This window comes from Mesocricetus auratus, unplaced genomic scaffold (genome assembly GCF_017639785.1).
Source record: "Mesocricetus auratus isolate SY011 unplaced genomic scaffold, BCM_Maur_2.0 Super-Scaffold_100676, whole genome shotgun sequence".
NCBI classification, from domain to species: domain Eukaryota; kingdom Metazoa; phylum Chordata; class Mammalia; order Rodentia; family Cricetidae; genus Mesocricetus; species Mesocricetus auratus.
Genome location: NW_024429266.1, coordinates 170,099,557 through 170,111,371, shown reverse-complemented (window position 1 = coordinate 170,111,371; position 11,815 = coordinate 170,099,557).

The window sequence follows — 11,815 nt, the reverse complement described above, 5'->3', positions numbered from 1 at the left end:
TTTCTTAATATCTGCCTAATGTCAACATAAGAAACATGGAAAATAGTTTATGAATAAAACTCTATGTTCACATGGAGTATTATGCAGACTCTATCTACATACTGATAGATTATTTCCATGAACTCTGTGTACTTATTCTTTATATGTGCTGTTTTTTTCTACATTTGCCAATAAATACACTTAGTTCTCCAAAATTAGCATTGAGTTATCGTAACACACCCCACAATGAGGGATGCTCTCTCAGACTGTACTCTTGGAAGAGGGCCTAGTCCCTGTCCTGAATGAAATAACAAACTCTAGAGATGCCCCATGGAGGGTCTCACCCTCTCTGAGAAATTAGTGGGGATTGGATGGGGGGCTGGGAAGGCTGGTGGGGGAGCAGGGGAGGAGGGGAGGGAGAGGGAGCTGGGATTGACAAATGAAGCTTTTCTCAAATTTAAATAAATAAAAAAGTTTTTTAAATGCACGCAAAAATAAAATATTTATTTTATCATTACAATAGGTTTGTCTTCCTGAAGTTTTATGTACTAGGGTGTTCCTTATTTGAAAAGAGGAATATAAAAATCCATTCCAGCTCTGAAAGACTGTTCAATACTCAAGAGTCCTTGCAGAACTTAATCCTAAAGTGCTCAAATGGCAGAGGTAGGCTGGTCTCTATGAGTTTGATTCGAGCATGTGCTACATGAGTTTCAGGATAGTTGGGACAACATAATGAAGTCACTGAATAAAAAATGTAAAACAAAAGATGGAGTGATTACTTCTCCTGCAGAGGATCCGGGATTGGTTCCCAACATCCACATGATGACTGACAAGCACTTGTAACTCTACTTCCCAGGAATCCACTGCTTTTTACTAGTCTCATCTGGTTCTCACATGCACATAAACTCAAACACCACACACACACAAACACACACACACACACACGTACACACACGTACATATATGCAAATTAAAATCCTGATTGTAATTCATCTTTTCACAAAGAGGTACAACAAGATCCAAGAAGAGGTCCCCAAAGCAGAAGGACAGAGGGGAACACATTTCTGTTCTCTGAAGCCTAAGTCAGTCACACCTCTAAGCATTCTCCTTACCATCATTCAAAAGGCACCCCAGAACACACATGAGCTTCACCACAGGCCTTAAGAAAGCTTTGATGATTAAAAGGATCGGTTCAGAAAGTGTCAATTTAAACAGTGGGTGTCATAGGCTAGAATACACAAGGGATTTGACCCAATCCATGTCCTTTTAAATCCTTATAAAATGGTGATGTGGAAGTTCTAAGAAACAACAGGCCTTGGTCCTTGTCAGCTCTCTGGTACAGGCAGCAGAACACAGTCCCATGAATATCAGGCCCTCACTCAATCACCCAATGAAACAAAGAACAGGTATAAGCCAGAATAATAATGGGGAAATTTTAAAGCATATTATTTTCATTAGATGAATTCTTATATCAAAAGTCAAAGTATAGAACAGATAAAGCTGACAGTTACCTGAAGATTTGCCAGTAGCCTGTGAGACATTTCTCCTGAACAATTTCTGAGAAGTTTGCAAACTATGGTTTGGACTTAGAGACATTTTTAAATGCCTGCTTTATGAATATAGATTCCTGCTGCCGGCCTATACCTGATGACAATGTATTTCAAGAGGCGAGGACCCTGAAACCTTAACTTACAACCAGGTGCTCCAGCTGGCTGATACGTATCAGCATTTGGAAACAAAACAGACAGTCTTTCTCATTCTCTTCTAAATGCTCAGAACCATCTCACATAGAGACAATGCTTCATTCCCCATCTTCAATCCCAGACCATTTTTATTAGCTTCAAGTTACTGTATTAAAACCAGATGGCTTATAAAACACATCATCATTCCCCCTGAGCTAACATGCTTAAGCAGTTAACAGGCAAGTAATAGAATTACTTGCAAAATTTTTCCAGCTCTTGCCTCTTTCCTTTTCACCACCAAAACATTCCAACTGTTTCTTTCAATTTAAGTTTATTCTTCTGAGAAAGTAAGAGAGACCTAAGAAGCCTCTTGAACCCTTCCCCTATCAAACAAAGGAGAAGCTCTAAAGAGAGTCTAACCCTTTAGATAAGTGACTAATCGAGGTCTAGACATCAGGGTCCCCAAACCTTGTGAATAGGGGCAATATCATCAAAATATTTCACAGTGACAACTCAAGGAATGTAATACATTAACCCCTCCTCAAAAAAAAAAAAAAAAAACAACTGACAAAGCTTCTGGTATATCATAAACATTCAATAAACTTTAGCTACCATTATTATTATAAATAATGTTTTATTTATATGATTAAAACATATGGTTAAAGGAATTAAGTTGAAGCATTATCAAATTATCTATAGCAGGCAAGTTGTTTGGAAAAGAAATTCTGTGTATTTTTGATAAGTGTTCCTTACTTATTCTTCAAGATACCCCTGAGAACAACAAGGGAGAGGGAAGACACCAGTAGGGAGTGGTAGAATGTTTCAAGTAATATAGAAGAGGTCCATAAAATAAGAAAAATAAAATCCACAATAAATAGAAAATGTAAATAACCTAAATGTCCTTCAACTGGTAAAAGAATGGTGGAAAATGTAACACATGGACACAAAGGAATTCTGTTTAGCTATAAGAAAAATTGAATTATGAAATTTGCAGGTAAATGGATGGTACTAGAAAATATGCTGAATTGATAAACTGGATCCTGAAAAACAAACACCACATCTTCTCTTCTTTGTGGTTCCCAGATCCAAAACTTGAGATGTGATTATATAATCTGAAATAACTACAGAAATTAGGAAAGTCAAAACAGACCAAGGTGAGTGGAAGACAAGGAACTCTAGGGAGAATAAAAGAAGGACAGTGGCCCTATTAAAGGGGAATAGAGGAAGGAGTTGGGACTTTAACCAAGGAGTGGAAAAAGAAGTCAATAGGAATAAATAATACTAAGGGCAATTGAAAAAGACGTAAAGAATACTATCATATATTTAACTAAAATCAGAAACTGTATAAAAGGACATACACACACTTAAGATAAAGTTACCAAATTGAAGTGATAATGCTTCAACAAAGAGACATAGACTAAAACTTCAGTACCAGTCATGAGAAAACTCATTACAATCTGTTGTTCAGGAGACTCTAGGACACTTCCCCCAAATAAAATAAGCTATTGCTCTTACTTTTTCTTGCCTCCCATGGTGCGAAGGTAATGCCCTACTGCTGAAGACACCACATACTTCAGATACCCGACTGGAAGGATTTGGGCAGAAAGTGAACTAGAAGCCTCCTCACTGAGACTAGATTTCATGCAAGACAACAAAGGAAAAGAGCAATCAATAATCAGTCCCAGCTATGGTGCTTAGGAACCACAACAATGCCCAACCTGGAAAGTATTTCTGAAAGGTGCAATATTGGCGCTTACATCCTGGAGCTAACCAATACCTCTCTAATTGGACATAAGGCCTCCCTGCCCAGTGAGAGGGAATTCATATCTGACACTACAATTCTAGCAGACCACCTGTGGCTAGTGAAGTCATGGATATTAGAGGAGACCCTAATACAACAACACAACCCCTATACCCAAGTAAGGCTCAGGGAACACTGTAGAAGAAAAGAGTAAGAGTCAGAGGACCAGGATGTATGCTATAACAACCCATCATTAATATGTGACTGGAAAGCTAAACCCATGAAATTTCTACAATCTGGTTGCCTAAATAAAATCTGAAACATGATAACACCAGTTGACCTGAAGCATGGAAATCAGAAATTGAGCAAGGCCCTACCATTAAATGAAAATCTGTTGGTAATTAATGACTGCTGAGTGGGTCAATCCCCCCACACCCAGATATGAGATCTCTGATTGGTTATTCACTATCAAACTGTCAGCTCTGAAAATACATATACATGAGCAACACTAAATGTTTTCACACACACACGTACAGACATCACGGCAGCTGAGAATGCTCATCTGGTGACCCAAAATAAGAATGAGTACCTTAGAACCAGCTTCCTGCCAAGGGGAGGCAAGTGCCAGATAACCAGGTAGAATGTTGCGTTGAAGTGAGAGTGATTTAATTTAATTGTGATATTTAACAAGCTTGTTTTACATGTCAATCCCAGTTCTCTCTCCCACCCTTCCTCCCCTGCCTCCCACCAATCCCCTATCCCATCCCCTTTCTGCTCCACAGGGAGGGTGAGGCCTTCCATGGGGGAATCTTCAAAGACTGTCATATCATTTGAAGCAGGGCCTAGACCTCCCCCCCCCATGTGTCTAGGCTGAGAGAGTATCCTTCTATGTGGAATGGGCTCAAAAAATCCATTCATATACTAGGTATAAATACTGATCTACTCATTGCCAGAGGCCTCATAGATTGCTCAGTACTCCTAACTGACACCCACATTCAGGAGGTCTAGGTCAATCCTATGCTAGTTTCCCAGCTATCAGTCTGGGGTCCATGAGCTGCCACTTGTTCAGGTCAGCTGTTTCTGTGGGTTTCTCAAGCCTGGTCTTGACCCCTTTGCTCATCACTCCTCCCTCCTTACAACTGGATTCTAGGAAGTGAGATCAGTGTTTAGCTGTGGGTGTCTGCTTCTGCTTCCATCAGCTGCAGGATGAAGGTTCTAGGATGGCATATAAGGTATCCATCAATCTCATTATAGGGGAAGGGCATTTAAGATAGCCTTTCTCCTATTGCTCATATTCTTAGTTGGGGTCATCCTAGCGTATCTCTGGACATTTCCCTAATGTCAGATTTCTCTTTAAACCTACAATGGCTCCCTCTATCAAGGTATTTCCCTTCTTGCTCTATTATTTCCCTGACTCAAAGTTCCTGGTCCTTCATGTCTTCCTCCACCCTCCTCCCCTTCTCCTTCCCCTAACTCCCTTGCCCCTCCCCCCATGTTCCAAATTTGCTCAGGAGATCTGTCCCTTCCTCTTCTCTGGGGAGACCATGTATGTCTTTCTTAGGGTCCTCTTTGTTTCCTAGCTTCTCTGGAGTTGTGGATTGCAGGCTGCTAATCCCTTGATCTATGTCTAAAATCCATATATGAATGAGTACATACCATGTTGTCTTTTTGTGACTAGGTTACCTCACTCAGGATGGTTTCTTCTAGTTCCATCAATTTGCCTGTGAATTTCAAGATTCCGTTGTTTTTTTCTGCTAAGTAATAATCTATTGTGTAAATGTACATTATCTCTATCCACTCTTCATGTGAAGGGCATCTAGGTTGCTTTCAAATTCTGGCTATTACAAACAGTGCTGCTAAGAGCATAGTTGAAAAGATGTCCTTGTTCTATAATTGTGCACCCATTGTGGATATGCCTAAGAGTGAAATTCCTGGATCTTATGGTAAACTGATTCTCATTTTTCTGAGGAACTGCCATACTGATTTCCTAAGTGGCTGTGCAAGTTTTCACTCCCACCAGCAGTGGAAGAGTTTTCTCCTTTCGCCATATCCTCTCCAGCATAAACTGTCATTGTTATTTTTAGTTTTAGTCATTCTGACTGCAGTAAGTTGGTGTCTCAGAGTTGTTTTGATATGCATTTCCCTGAATGCTAAGGATGTTGAGAACTTTTTTAAAAATTATTTTAATTTTAAATAGCTTTTTTACATGTCAATCCCAGTTCCCTCTCCTCCCCTCCTCCCTCCCCTCCCAACCATCACCCCCAGCCTCCCACCCTATTGCCACTTCCTTCCACACAGGGGATACCTAGAGTCTGTCATTTCACTCAGGGAGGGTCCAGGCACTCCCCTAAGAGTCCAGGCTGAGAAAGCATCCCTCTTTTTGTTATGGACACATGAAGTCTGTTTGTATGCCAGGGATAAACACTGATCCACTGCCCAGGGTCCCATAGGTTGCCCAGGCCTCCTCACTGACTCTCACATTCTGGGGGTCTGGATCAGTCCCATGTTGGCCTCCCAGCTGTTGATCTGGGGTCCAAGAGCTCTCCTCTGTTCAGATCATCTGTCTCTGCTGGTTTTGCCAGCCCATTCTTTGCCAATTTGCTCATTGCTCCTCTCTCTCTGTCACTGGGTTCCATGGGTTCAGTTCATGTTTAACTGTGGGTGTTTGCCTCTGCTTCCATCAGTCCCTGGATGAAGGCTCCAGGAAGGTTTTGGTCATCAAGTTCATTATCAGGAATGGGCATTTAGGGTGGTCTCCCCACTATTGCTTAGCTTGCCAGTTGGTATCATTCCTTTAGATCACTAGAGGTCCCACTGGTGCTAGATCTGTCTTCTAACCTATGATTCCCTCTTCCCCATATTCTACCCCCCATTCAACCTTCCTGTTTCCCCATGACCTACTCTCTCTTCCTCTTCTCCCCCTCTCCTCTTCCAGCTCCCACTTCCCCCAACCCCTCGCCATATTCACAATCTGTTCAGAAGATCTTGTCTCATTCCTCTTCTCTGGGGTACCATGCACATCTCTCTTAGATTCTTTCCTGTCTTTCAGCCATTTTAGATCCCTTTATTGAGAAATCTCTATTTAGTTCTATACCCCACATTTTTATTGGATCCTTTGCTGTTTTGCTGACTAGCTTCTTGAGATCTTCGCATATTTTGGAAATCAGACCCCTCTCAGGTGTGGGGTTGGTGAATATGCTTTCCCATTCTGTGACCTCCTTTTTGCATTGTTGATTGAGTCCTTTGTGGTACAGAAGCTTCTCTGTTTCAGGAGGTTCCATTTCTTAATTGTTGATCTCAGTGTCTATGATACTGGTGTTATGTTCAGCAAGCAGTCTCCTGTTCCAATTTGTTCAGTTGTTAACTTGACACAATCCAGACCCACCTGGGAAGAGTTTCACTAAGGGATTGTTTAGATCACCTTGTTAGGCATGTGTGTCTGTAGAGGATTGTCCTAATAAGAAAGGGATTGGGAAGACCCTGCTCTTTGTGGGCAGCACCACTCCCTGTGTTGGTGTCCTGGACTAGATAAGAGTAGAGAAATTAAGCTGATTAGTAAGTATAAGTACATAATTTGCTTGATTGTGTATGTGATGTGATTAGCTATTTAAGTTCCTATTATCTTTATTCCTCTACAATAAAGGATTGTAGGCTGTAATTGTAAGTTAAAATGAGCTATTTCCCCTAAGTTGCTTTTTGTTAGGTACTTTATCACATCAACAGAAATGAAACTATAACACGGAATATTATGTTTAAAACTTAAATGTGGTTTGACAACCCAACTCTGAGCTGAAATTTTTCAGTGAAAACTCTTTCCAAACATCTTAAGTTTCTAGGGTGATTATTTTCATACTCAGTTTTTGGTTTTGAAGACTCATCAGTATTATCCATTCTGCTTGATATGTGAAGATGAATTTATTACCTCACATACTGGGAAGTTCTTCACCTAAGTGGATCCAAAGCACAACACAACAGATCCCAAGTCCCCATTCTCTTCATTGTGTGTTTGTATTTATAGCTCCTTTTGTTTGTGGGCTTACTATACTGTCTCCTAATACTGACCTCTCTTTCAGTGTCAGAGCATCAAGAGAAGGTACCCCACAGGTCATGATATCTTGGAAAACTACAGGATAGGAAAACACATCCACCATAATCATAGGTACCAAACTGACCAGCCTTTGGTGATCTGAGTATCATGGTGATGAAGGAGAGACAAAATTCTTCAAATGATAGTTTCAGCAGAAGCACAAGTGATGTGTAGCTTCATGGTGGAAATAAGACATGAACTGTGTCTTCACAATGTAGGATGAACAAGCAAACTGGAAGAAAGAAAATAGCAGAGAAGTCAACCACAATAGTGATTTCTCCAAGCCTCTGTGATTGAATCCCCGTTGAAACGCCATGACACAAAAGATGTAATAGAAAACTGGTTTCTCACTTATTTGATGATACCACATTTTTGTTAACTTCACTTCTGAGAGTCCTGCACTGCCTGAAAGTGTATATTATTCTTTTACTATTTCTAGGTATCTCATAAGCTTTTGCCAGACAACAGTGTGATATTAAATAAACAAATGGGGGAACAGTAGAAGTAAAACTGAACTCAGAGAGGTCAAATGAGCTTTCCTGACTGATTGGTTCACCCAAGAACAATTCCAATGAAAGAGTATATTTTCTGATCTATTTTGAGGGTGAATTTAAAAGTTAAATAAAATAGTCAGATGGTAGTGGTGCATGCCTTTATCCCAGCACTTGGGAGGCAGAGGCAGATCTCTGTGAGTTTGAGTCCAGCCTGGTTTACAGAGCAAGTTCAAGGACAGGCTTCAAAGCTACGCAGAGAAAGGCTGTCTTGTAAAACCACCCCAAAAATATTAAGCAAAATATAAATGCAACTGTAAAATTTAACATTAAAATTACAAATACACCATACCATTTGGGGATAGAGGGAATTCAGAGTCTTGCCAGACTGTCTACAAATTCAAGATACTCACCTCAGCCTCATGTGTGTTGGGATTACTAGTGTTCATTACTATACTGAGTGGAAAAAAGCATCCCTACAAACAAATTGGTGCTATTTTGAGGCTCTCTGCATAGTGATGATTAAGGTGTCTATTGTGACATTACAAAATAGAATTGGTGCCTCATCTACCTGTCTGAATAGCTATTGTTACACTGGCACCTCTTTCTCTGATTAACCAATGGTTCTTAATCCTGATGATGTACAGATATTATAGGGGCAGTCTTGAAACACTCTGTTCTCTAGGCTCATCCAAGATATGTGCTTAAATTGCATGGGCTTGAAGCCCAGGCAACTGTATATTAAGTCTCCCTAGGAGATTCTTATATGCAGCCAGGGCTGAGAAGTGCAGACCTCAGCTCCCTGTAGCCTTGTTACCTAAGTGCCTTCTTTTAGCTCCTACAAATAGGTTTGTCTCGATTGACTTCAGGTAAGCTCCTTAACCTCAGGTCCAATATATGTTGTTACTTTCTTCAAGTCAGCATTTGTTCCCTCTAGACTGTGGCAGGCCACTTTTAACATCAGTCGCTCTTCTCACCCAGAAATTATCTTCCCAATGCATCTTTCTCATAGGGATCTCAAGAAAACACATGAAGCAAAATCAATTTAACTGTCTAGGTAAATTTATGGCATCCATGAGAGGAAACTTTGTCTCAGAGTTCTATAGTTATTAAAAGTTGACTCCTGCTTCTAAATGTGTAGTAAATTAAAAGGGAGATCCTGGAAAGATAATTTAATTTAAATATAAGGACTTTCATTCTAAGTGCTAATTAGAGATGGAGTCTAAATTATCCAGATATTCCTTACAAAGAGTAAATGGAGTATGGTAGTAGGAAGAAGACTTGTTGCTGCCTTTGGTTGATTGACATGCATTCAGTGCTCTGGGCAAAGTATAGTTGTTTGAGCAAGTAGGATCCAGAGAAGGTAGGAAGAAGTGGAAAGATGAAGACAAACACTGAGCCTTGCATGTCTGCAAGGACTGATGTGGGGTAAAACTTCCAAATTTTTTCACTGTTGGCATTTGGGCTGGATATGCCTTTGCTGGGGAATAGGAAAGAATGTTTAGTGCACTGTAGATGTCAGCAACATGTCTGATCTCTACTCCCTAGAAAGAATAAAATTTAGGCTGGAGAGATAGCACAATGACTAAAACAGTTGCTGTGCAAGTGTGAAGACCTGAGTTCAGATCCCTAGACATCATATAAAAGCCAGAAAGATTGTGTACCTCTGTCCTTTTACAGCAAGATGTGATTTCAGGAGTAGCCCTGGAGGCTGACAGGCTGGATAATCTGTGTACATAATGGTAATTTCAAGAGACCCTGTCCCAAACAGGTAGAAGGTGATCAATACTTGAGATTGTTCTCTCAACTCCACACATATGTTTTGGCACAGGTATGCTGTACTCACACAAATGAACACATACACACACACTGTAACATATATTCACATATAAAGATAAATTGTAAGAGAGAATGAAGTCACCCTGATCATGAATCACTGCTACAGTGTAACGACATTGGTCCACTTAGGAAGTTTTCTTCAAAAATCTAATAAACACAATAATGATAATGGAAATTAATTTTAATCATTCTATCATTTGTAGCAAATATGAAACAGACTGTATGTGAGTTCCTTAAATTTCACAAATCTAACAGAAGAGTGGTTCATGTATTAATTATTCTGCTGTTAGTTGACAAGGTTGTGGTTTGATTTGGTTGCAGTTAGATTTCAAAGCTACTGTCTGGATCCACTTATCCTGGTATTGCTGTTGTTGCTAAAAAGTGTAAAACTTGAATAAACAAGATATATATGAGCCATAAAGTAGACCAGAAGAAAAGATTTCAATGTGTTTCAATGCTGAGGCATAAAGGTCTGTGTATTATATAGAAATCTGGTCTGAAAGACTAACATAGAACCGGAGAAGTGGGAAAAAAGTCTTGTCATACCAGCATTGGAGAAGGAGGTTGGATTGTGATCATCCATAGAAACGCTAACGAACTGATAGCCTGCCTCGAATACCAATGCTCAGGAAGCAGAATCAGAATCTGTGGAGCAAGTTGACCAGCTACACTGTCTAATGGTAAGCTCTGAGTTTAAGTGAGAGACCCTACTTTACTATATAAGATGGAGATCAGCCCTCTGTCAGATGTGGGGTTGTTGAAGATCTTTTCCCATTCTGTGGGCGGCCATTTTGTCTTGTTGACTGTATCCTATGCCTTACAGAAGCCTCTCAGTTCCAGGAGGTCCCGTTTTTAATTGTTGACCTCAGTGTCTGTGCTACTGATATTACGCTCAGGAAGCTGTCTCCTGCACCAATTCATTCAAAGGTTCTTCCCACTTTCCCTTCTAAGAGGTTGAGTGTGACTGGATTTATGTTGAGGTCTTTGATCCATTTGAACTTAAGCTTTGTGCATGGTGATAGACATGGATCTATCTGCAACACCATCCAATTATGCAAGCACCATTTGTTGAAGATATTTTCTATTTTCCATTGTATAATCTTAGCTTCTTTGTCAAAACTTAGGTGTTCCAAGATATGTGGGTTAATAACAGGGTTTTTCATTTCAATTCCATTGTGCCAATACCAAGTTGTTTTCAGGACTATAGTTATATAATAGAACTTGAACTCTAGGATAGTGATGCCTCCAGAAGTTCCTTTATGGTACAGGGTTGTTTTGGCTATCCTGTATCTTTTGTTTTTCCGTATAATGCTGAGTATTGTTCTTTTGAAGTCTGTGAAGAATTGTGCCAGTATTTGATGGGAACTGCTTTAAATCTGTAGATTGCTGTTAGCAAGATTGCCATTTTTACTATTTTGATCCAAGAGCATGGGGAATCTTTCCATTTTATGGTATCTTTTTAATTTCTTTATTTAAAGATTAAAATTTCTTGTTATACAAGTCTTTCATTGGTTTTGTTAGTGTTACCCCAAGGTATTTTATGTTGTTTGTGGTTATTATAAAGGGTGATGCTTCTCTTATTTCTTTCTCAGCCCATTTATTCTCTCTATATAGTAGGACTACTGAGTTAATCTTGTATCCTGCCACTTTGATGAAGGAGTTTATTAGCTGTCAGAGTTCCCTGGTAGAAACTAGTCACAAAATCACCAAACAATCCAATTAAAAGGTGGGATACAGAACTAAGTAGAGAATTCTCAATAGAGGAATCCAAAATGGCTGAAAGACACTTAAGAAAGTGCTCAAAACCTTAGCCATTAGGGAAATGAAGTAAAGTAATCAAAATCCTTGAGATTTTGTGTTATATATAGGTATTGACATTCCTTTTAAGGAAAGATGTGAAAAGCATAAAAGATTTGTTGAAATCTATGAATATCCATTGCCTCTATTCTTATTTTAATCCATATCTAACAGTAACAATTTCAAGTGGACAGCTGTG